The sequence below is a fragment of the Ctenocephalides felis genome, unplaced genomic scaffold (genome assembly GCF_003426905.1).
Source record: "Ctenocephalides felis isolate EL2017-DRISC unplaced genomic scaffold, ASM342690v1 CF-g0.4_SCAFFOLD_01886, whole genome shotgun sequence".
In the NCBI taxonomy this organism is placed as follows: domain Eukaryota; kingdom Metazoa; phylum Arthropoda; class Insecta; order Siphonaptera; family Pulicidae; genus Ctenocephalides; species Ctenocephalides felis.
This window is the reverse complement of record NW_020538040.1, coordinates 117940506-117949353: the sequence shown is the minus strand read 5'-3', so window position 1 is coordinate 117949353 and position 8848 is coordinate 117940506. Positions and strand designations below refer to the sequence as shown.

The 8848-nt window shown below is 45.4% G+C and overlaps 1 pseudogene; it reads right to left on the bottom strand.

Moving 5' to 3' along the window:
• Positions 1-1884: 1884 nt before the first annotated feature.
• Positions 1885-7325, bottom strand: LOC113378964 (annotated as a pseudogene).
• Between the last annotated feature and the right edge of the window lie 1523 nt (positions 7326-8848).

Sequence of the window (8848 nt, the reverse complement as noted above, 5' to 3'; positions counted from 1 at the left end):
CGCATGTGATTATAATTTACCCAGCAGCCTACAGCAAGAGCATTGCTCGTGCTTGGTTTATAAAGAGTTGTCACTACTAAACTATCGGCAATTTAACAACATTCAAAATCATAGTGGAAAAACGCTTGACCTGTGCTTCAGTAATATACACGCAACTTAGAGCGTTCTCATGCTCTAACTCATGAGGATACTCATCACCCAGCCTTGTCCAAAAATATCAACATCCAAAAACATCTCCGTTCAAAAAAGACTCCTACATACCAATTTAATATAGCGGATTATGCTGGCCTGAATGACTATTTTTAACACTAATTGGATCGATTTATACAAGGCAACCAACATTTATGAAAAAGTAGATAATCTATATAAAGTAATAAATAATGGTTTATTAGAGTTTGTTCCGCTCCTATCCTGCAAAAACACTAATAATCCCAGATGGTTCTCAAAAGAACTCATATCCACCATTAAACTTAAAAAAAACACATACAGAGTACAAGAAAAATTAGTTCAGATCCACATACAATGAATTCTGCCAACTAAGGTATGATTGCAAGAAATTGAGCAAGCAGTGTTATGAAAACTACATTACCAAAATGGAAAATAAAATTAAATCTGACAGTACAAAATTTTGGACATTTGTGAAAGAAAAAAAATCATTCGAATAGACCTGACACTCTGACTTGGAATGGTTTAGTGGCTCATGAAGGACATAATATTGCGAACCTTTTTGCATCTTTTTTCAAAAGTACTTATTCATCTAGCATTGATAAAACTACATCTAACGAATATGAGATGGGAGCAAATATCATCGACGCCGACCTCTCAAACCTAGATGTGAGTTCTGATGAAGTATTTAATCTACTATTCAAATTAAATGTGAGAAAAGGAGCCTGTCCAGAGGGATTACTTAACACATTTCTCAAGAATTGCGCCGCCATCCTCTGTGAACCACTCACACACATCTTCGCTAAATCCTTACAACACGGTAGTTTCCCGTCAGCTTGGAAATCAGCTTATATAACACCAATCCATAAATTTGTATCTAAAACAACAGCCGATAACTATTGTCCCATTTGTATCCAATCTGCTATTTCTAAGTTGTTCGAAAAATTAGTGCTACCAAAATTTTCGTGGTCTTTTAAAAATATCATAACCACAAAACAGCATGGTTTTTGTGGTGGCAGATCTACAACAACAAATCTACTATTATATGCAGAACAAATATTAGGCGCAATGAACAACGGCCTGGATGTCCATACAATCTACACAGACTTCAGTAAAGCGTTTGATCTCGTCGATCACAATATTCTGGTCAGATCTTTCTTAACAGGCAGGCATCTACAGGTGAGACTAGATGGTCATTTATCTGAAAAATACGAAGCGATATCTGGTGTACCGCAAGGATCACACTTGGAACCAATATTATTCAATATTTTTATTAATGACATAGGCACTGACTTCAAATCTGATTACCTTTTATATGCAGATGACCTCAAAATCTATAAAACTATAAATTATGATGATGATGGATTATCGTTACAACAAGACATTGCGCAATTAAACAACTGGTGCATTAGTAATAAACTTAAGTTAAATGCTAAAAAATGCGCAGCAATGATACTATCTTGATCCCACAATTCAGTTCAACAAGATTACGATATAGAAAACCAAAAAATAAATTAAGTGACTTGTATAAAAGACCGTGGAGTTATTTTTGACACCAAATTGAACTTCTCAAAGCATATTAACAAAATTTCTCTCAATTAACAATATGCACAATTTTTCGACGGCAAAGTTGAAATGATTGTGGCATACTGTAACCGGCTACAACGTAGGGCTTAAGGCTTATGCTCTAATAGTGTGGGGTGACGTCAAGCCAACATGACGAATCCCCAAGCCAAGGGCTGAGTCTCAACGGATCGCAGCGTGGTAACTGCTCTGCCGAGCACAACACCCCGCCAGGTATCTAAGTCGTTTATAAACGATTCCGAGTCTCTACATCAAACTAGTGACCCATGATCGACCGCTATAGGCAAGACAGATATAACGGACGGATACCGCCACTGTCCAGGGCCTCATTCGGCTAAAAATGGCTCGTGCGATAAACGGCGTGTGCCGAATACCTAATAAATCACATTGTATTGAGCCTTTCGACTCACGAGACTCCTAGAGATATCGTTGCTTACTTTCTCTAGAAAGGATACGGCCTTGGAGGCGTTCAGGCATAATCCCACGAATGGTAGCTTCGCACCACCGGCCGCTCGACCGAGTGCGTGAACCAAATGTCCGAACCTGCGGTTCCTCTCGTACTGAGCAGGATTACTATCGCAACGACGATTTATCAGTAGGGAAAAGCTAACCTGTCTCACGACGGTCTAAACCCAGCTCACGTTCCCTATTTGTGGGTGAACAATCCAACGCTTGGCGAATTCTGCTTCGCAATGATAGGAAGAGCCGACATCGAAAAATCAAAAAGCAATGTCGCTATGAACGCTTGGCTGCCACAAGCCAGTTATCCCTGTGGTAACTTTGCTGACACCTCTTGCTAAAAACTCTTCAAGCCAAAAGGATCAATAGGCCGTGCTTTCGCAGTCCCTGGGCACACTGAACACCGGGATCAAGCCAGCATTTGCCCTTTTGCTCTACGCGAGGTTTCTGTCCTCGCTGAGCTGGCCTTAGGACACCTGCGTTATTATTTGGCAGATGTACCGGCCCAGTCAAACTCCTGGCCTAGCAATTTCTTCGAATCGGATCACGCTAGAGTATAGTTGGCGATCGGCGCGAAGCCTCACACCACCCTTACACGCTTGGCTCTAGAAATCCGTGACAGTCGGAACGAAAGTTCTCGACGCACGCTTTCCGCCCAATCGAGTAAGTAAAAAAACGATGAAAGTAGTGGTATTTCACCGACGATATTGCTATCACCCACTTACGCTACACCTTTCACGTTTCCTTACAATGCCAGACTAGAGTCAAGCTCAACGGGGTCTTTTTTCCCCGCTAATTTTTTCAATCCCGTTCCCTTGGCAGTGGTTTCGCTAGAAAGTAGATAGGAACATTCATTCATTATTTATTCTTATTCCATATAGCTCGAGCTTTCACTCATTGCTATGTAGCGTCTACTTAATAATTGATTATTTCCCAAATTTAAATATTATGTTTGTGGGTGTTGTGCAGGACCTTTGGCCGTCAGTGGGCTGACGTTTCCATCCCAAACCACGTGGAGGCGGTCCTGCCTTCCTACCTTTAGTCTGTATTATAGGTTTCAGCTTTGGTTTTGTACTGCAATTCTGGTTTTAATGGCTCGTGCTGCAAAAGCAACAAGCCCCAGGTAATTGGCTTTGGTTTCCAGGTACACATCAAGGTTTGTGTTTCCTGCTATTTCAAAGAGGTTTTGCCTTCTTAAATCATCATATCTGTTGCAAATGACCAGCATGTGCGCGCTTGTCTCGCTTTCTCCACAGAAGGGACATTTGTCGTCCTCCGTGGCGCCCCTTGTGTGAAGTGTGCGCCTAAACGGACCGTATCCGGTCAGAATATACACGCACTCTCTACTGGGTTTAAACCACTTGTTTCTTGTAGCGTATGTTATATCGCCAATGAAACCGTAGGTTATCCTACCCGTACTTGCCAATTCCCATCTTTTCTGTCATTCCAGCTTTATTGCTTCTTTTATCATTTTAACCTCTATATTGAGGGTTTCCCTGCTTGGGTCTGCTATTGGATTGTAATTATAATTGTTTCAGCTAATTTTCTTATTTCTTTTTACAATGTTTATGATGCTTTGTAGTGTAATCTCTAAGTCTAGTGGCATTTTGCCACTTATTGTTTGTAGTGCATTTGTTTCGGTGGTACGGCACGCCTTGGTGAGAGTCAGTAGTATTATTCTTCGTTCGGCGTTCAAGTTTCTAAGGTTGTGCGTGTGGGACGACTTGTCAAACCACGCAGCAGCGCTGTATGTTGCTATAGGTATTATCACTGATTTGTACAAAGTGTCAAGGGTGCCTCTTTTAAGGCTACATTCCTTCTTTGCAACCCTCCTGATATTCAGGATGAAGCTGACTAGCTTCTCCCTTAGAAACTTAGTGTGCGCTACAAAGTTTAGCCTGTTATCTATAGTAATTCCCAAGTATCGCACTTTTTTTGCATATTTCAGGTTACTGTTGTTAACTTTAATAATCGGTTGTCTGCCTCCATTAAATTTGCCCTTCATCATCATTGCGACAGTTTTTCCACTGCTGACTCTCACTTTATACGTCACGCACCAGTCCTCAACACATTTAAGGGCCATAGTACCAGTTCTCTCCAGATCATTTCTGGAGTTTCCTTTAATTATTAACGCCAAGTCATCTGCGTATGTAATAGGTTCCACAGTTTCTCCTAGCTGAGCTAGGTCGTCTAGATTCTCTAGAAGAACGTCCATGCAGAAGTTCCATGCAACAGGACCAATTATTGATCCTTGTGGACATCCCTTCTGCATGTTTCTTCCAACCTTCTTTGTGTTGCCTCTTACATCGGCGCAACGCCTTTTAAAATAGTCTTTTACTATATTCACCATATGGCTGCTGCAGTTTGCCTGCGCCAGCCTATGTGTAATGGCGGGCCACCACAGGTTATCGAAGGCACCTTCAATATCCACAAATATAGCAAGTAGATAGGGACAGTGGGAATCTCGTTAATCCATTCATGCGCGTCACTAATTAGATGAGTCATGGAGAGAGTTATAGTTACCACCGCCGTTTACCCGCGCTTGCTTGAATTTCTTCACGTTGACATTCAGAGCACTGGGCAGAAATCACATTGCGTCAACACCCGCTAGGGCCACAGCAATGCTTTATTTTAAATAGACAGTCGGATTCCCCTAGTCCGTGCCAGTTCTGAGCTGACCGTTCAATGGCGGCCGAAGAGGACGACCGACCGACCAAAGCCGGCACAGAAGCCTCGCAGCAAGAAAGATCCGCGGGGGGGCAAGGCACAGGACCGAGCTCGGATCCAAGTCGCAAGGACCGTTTCACCTCGCCCAGGCCCGGCACGTCAGTCTCCCCGATCAAGCCCGAATCGCCCCGATCCTCAGAGCCAATCCTTATCCCGAAGTTACGGATCCAATTTGCCGACTCCCTTACCTACATTAATCTATCGACTAGAGGCTCTTCACCTTGGATACCTGCTGCGGATATGGGTACAAACCGGCGCGACACCTACCGTGGCCCTCTCCTGGATTTTCAGAGTCCGAGGGGAAGATACGGACACCGCCGCAACTGCGGTGCTCTTCGCGTTCCAAACCCTATCTCCCTGCTAGAGGATTCCAGGTAACTCGAACGCTCATACAGAAAAGAAAACTCTCTCCGTATCTCCCGACGGCGTCTCCAGGTCATTTTGGGTTACCACAACGAACTCTCTTGCGAGGGCCCGACTTGTAAACGGTTCCGCTGCCGGGTTCCGGAATAGGAACCGGATTCCATTTTGCCCGATGGGTGTGAGATTTTATTCAAAATAAAATACACCAACATCAACATAGGATTTCTCCTGGGGCTTAGGATCGACTGACTCGTGTGCAACGGCTGTTCACACAAAACCCTTCTCCATGTCAGTCCTCCAAGGCCTCGCTGGAGTATTTGCTACTACCACCAAGATCTGCACCGATGGCGGCTCCAGGCAGGCTCACGCTCAAACCCGTCTGCGCACACCACCGAGACTTTCCTACTCACCAGGGCTTCAAAACAAATTTTAATGAACGCTTCTCATGCCCTGGCGGCCGAGTATAGGTACGACGCTTCAGCGCCATCCATTTTCAGGGCTAGTTGCTTCGGCAGGTGAGTTGTTATACACTTCTTAGCGGATTCCAACTTCCATAGCCACCGTCCTGCTGTCTTAAGCAACCAACGCCTTTCATGGTATCCCATTAGCGTCGTTTAGGCGCCTTAACTCGGCGTTTGGTTCATCCCACAGCGCCAGTTCTGCTTACCAAAAGTGGCCCACTAGGCACTCTGATCCAAATCTTTGGTTTCACTATTCAAGCAAGCCAGAGATCTCACCCATTTAAAGTTTGAGAATAGGTTGAGGTCGTTTCGGCCCCAAGGCCTTTGATCATTCGCTTTACCGGATGAGACTCGCTCATCGAATGCCAGCTATCCTGAGGGAAACTTTGGAGGGAACCAGCTACTAGATGGTTTGATTAGTCTTTCGCCCCTATACCCAGTTCCGACGATCGATTTGCACGTCAGAATCGCTACGGTCCTCCATCAGGGTTTCCCTTGACTTCGACCTGACCAGGCATAGTTCACCATCTTTTGGGTCCCAGCGTGTACGCTCTGGGTGCGCCTCTTCTCGCAATGAGAGTGAGACGCCCCGGGATTGCGAGCACGCATTCGTAGATGCGGTCCGTCATCCCTCAGTTCACTTAAGCGAACCTTTACTTTCATTGCGCCTTTAGGTTTTGTATTTCCCAATGACTCGCGCACATGCTAGACTCCTTTGTCCGTGTTTTAAGACGGGTCCTGAAAGTTCCCAAAGCAATAGCATCGCTGACCGGTAATAGAGTCCGTCCGAGGACACGGCAGCTAACAGCTCGAGGCGGCATCGATGTCTTTGCTTCCAACCGGCCAAATGCTTACAAGCGACTCTATACCATATCGTTTATACCGTCTGGCAGTCGACCGGAGCACGCGGGGTCTGACGCGAACAAACTTGTGTCAGGCTACCGCCGCGGTCGTAGATCGACACCAAACGGGTCGCGACGTCCTACTGAGAGAGAAGTGCATGCCATCGCCGCCTAACGCATAAGCCGACGGCGTATCGCAGGACAAATCCCGGTCAATCGCACGCCAATAAATGGAAGACAACGATAACATTGAATCTCTCCTTTCGATCTTTCGGGTTTCTCAGGTTCACCCCTGAATGGTTTCATGTACTCTTGAACTCTCTTTTCAAAGTTCTTTTCAACTTTCCCTCACGGTACTTGTTCGCTATCGGTCTCGTGGTCATATTTAGCCTTAGATAGAGTTTACCACCCACTTAGAGCTGCACTCTCAAGCAACTCGACTCTGAGGAGAGATCCTCTCGATATGCGCAACGGTCGCTACGGGCCTGGCACCCTCTATGGATAAATGGCCCCATTCAAGATGGACTTGAACTCGCCGAAACGCAGCGAGATAATCGGATCCTCCCTAACACTACATTTTCCAGCGTCCGCTTCCGGTCGCGGGATTTAGTGCTGGGCCCTTCCCTGTTTGCTCGCCACTACTAAGGAAATCCTAGTTAGTTTCTTTTCTACCGCTTAGTAATATGCTTAAATTCAGCGGGTAATCTCATCTGCTCTGAGGTCGTATTATGATTATGATGTGCTCACAAACGTTAGTAAGCAAGCGCACACAAAATCGATGAGGAACCTTTGAATTGTCCAAATTTGCCGGAACGAAACCGCATTTCGAAGAGTTTGGGTTTCCGGTTATCGGGAGGGTCGCAAGAATATAAAATCTCTAGAACATACAACTAGAACCGGAAAGTACGCCTATTTAGCAGGCTAGAATGTCGTTCGTTATAAGAATTAACCAGACAAATCGCTCCACCAATTAAGAACGGCCATGCACCACCACCCACCGAATCAAGAAAGAGTTCTCAATCTGTCAATTCTTTCGGTGTCCGGACCTGGTGAGGTTTCCCGTGTTGAGTCAAATTAAGCCGCAGGCTCCACTCCTTGTAGTGCCATTCCGTCAAATCCTTTAAGTTTCAGCTTTGCAACCATACTTCCCCCGGAACCCAAAAGCTTTGGTTTCCCGGAAGCTGCCCGCCGAGTCATCAGAGAAACTTCGGCGGATCGCTAGCTGGCATTGTTTATGGTTAGAACTAGGGCGGTATCTGATCGCCTTCGAACCTCTAACTTTCGTTCTTGGTTGATGAAAACACATTTGGCAAATGCTTTCGCTTCTCTCTGTCTTGCGACGATCCAAGAATTTTACCTCTAACGTCGCAATACAAATGCCCCCAGTTGTCCCTATTAATCATTACCTCGGAATTCCGAAAACCAACAAAATAGAACCGAGGTCCTATTCCATTATTTCATGCACACAATATTCAGGCGAATGAGCCTGCTTTAAGCACTCTAATTTGTTCAAAGTAAACGTACCGGCCCAACTCGACACTCGGTGAAGAGCACCGTGGTAGGATTTTGAGTTGGGCCGCCTTTTGACGGGCTAAGCCCTCCGGTAGGACGTCCCACAGACATGCTAGTTGAACACCGCGAGCGGTGAACAGACAGTGTGGGACACAGATTCAACTACGGGCTTTTTAACCGCAAGAACTTTAATATACGCTGTTAGAGCTGGAATTATCGCGGCTGCTGGCACCATACTGGCCCTCTAATAGATCCTCGTTAAAGGATTTAAAGTGTACTCATCCCGATTACGGGGTCTCGGATGAGTCCCGTATCGTTATTTTTTGTCACTACCTCCCCGTGCCGGGAGTGGGTAATTTGCGCGCCTGCTGCCTTCTTTGGATGTGGTAGCCGTTTCTCAGGCTCCCTCTCCGGAATCGAACCCTGATTCCCCGTTACCCGTAACAACCATGGTAGTCGCAGAAACTACCATCGACAGTTGATAAGGCAGACATTTGAAAGATGCGTCGCCGGTATCAGACTGCGCGATCAGCACAAAGTTATTCAGAGTCACCAAGTCAAACGGTGAGCAAAGCAAGCCCGCCACCGATTGGTTTTGATCTAATAAAAGCATTCCTTCCATCTCTGGTCGGAACTCTATTAGCATGTATTAGGTCTAGAATTACCACAGTTATCCAAGTAATGTGGGTACAATCTAAGGAACCATAACTGATGTAATGAGCCATTCGCAAATTC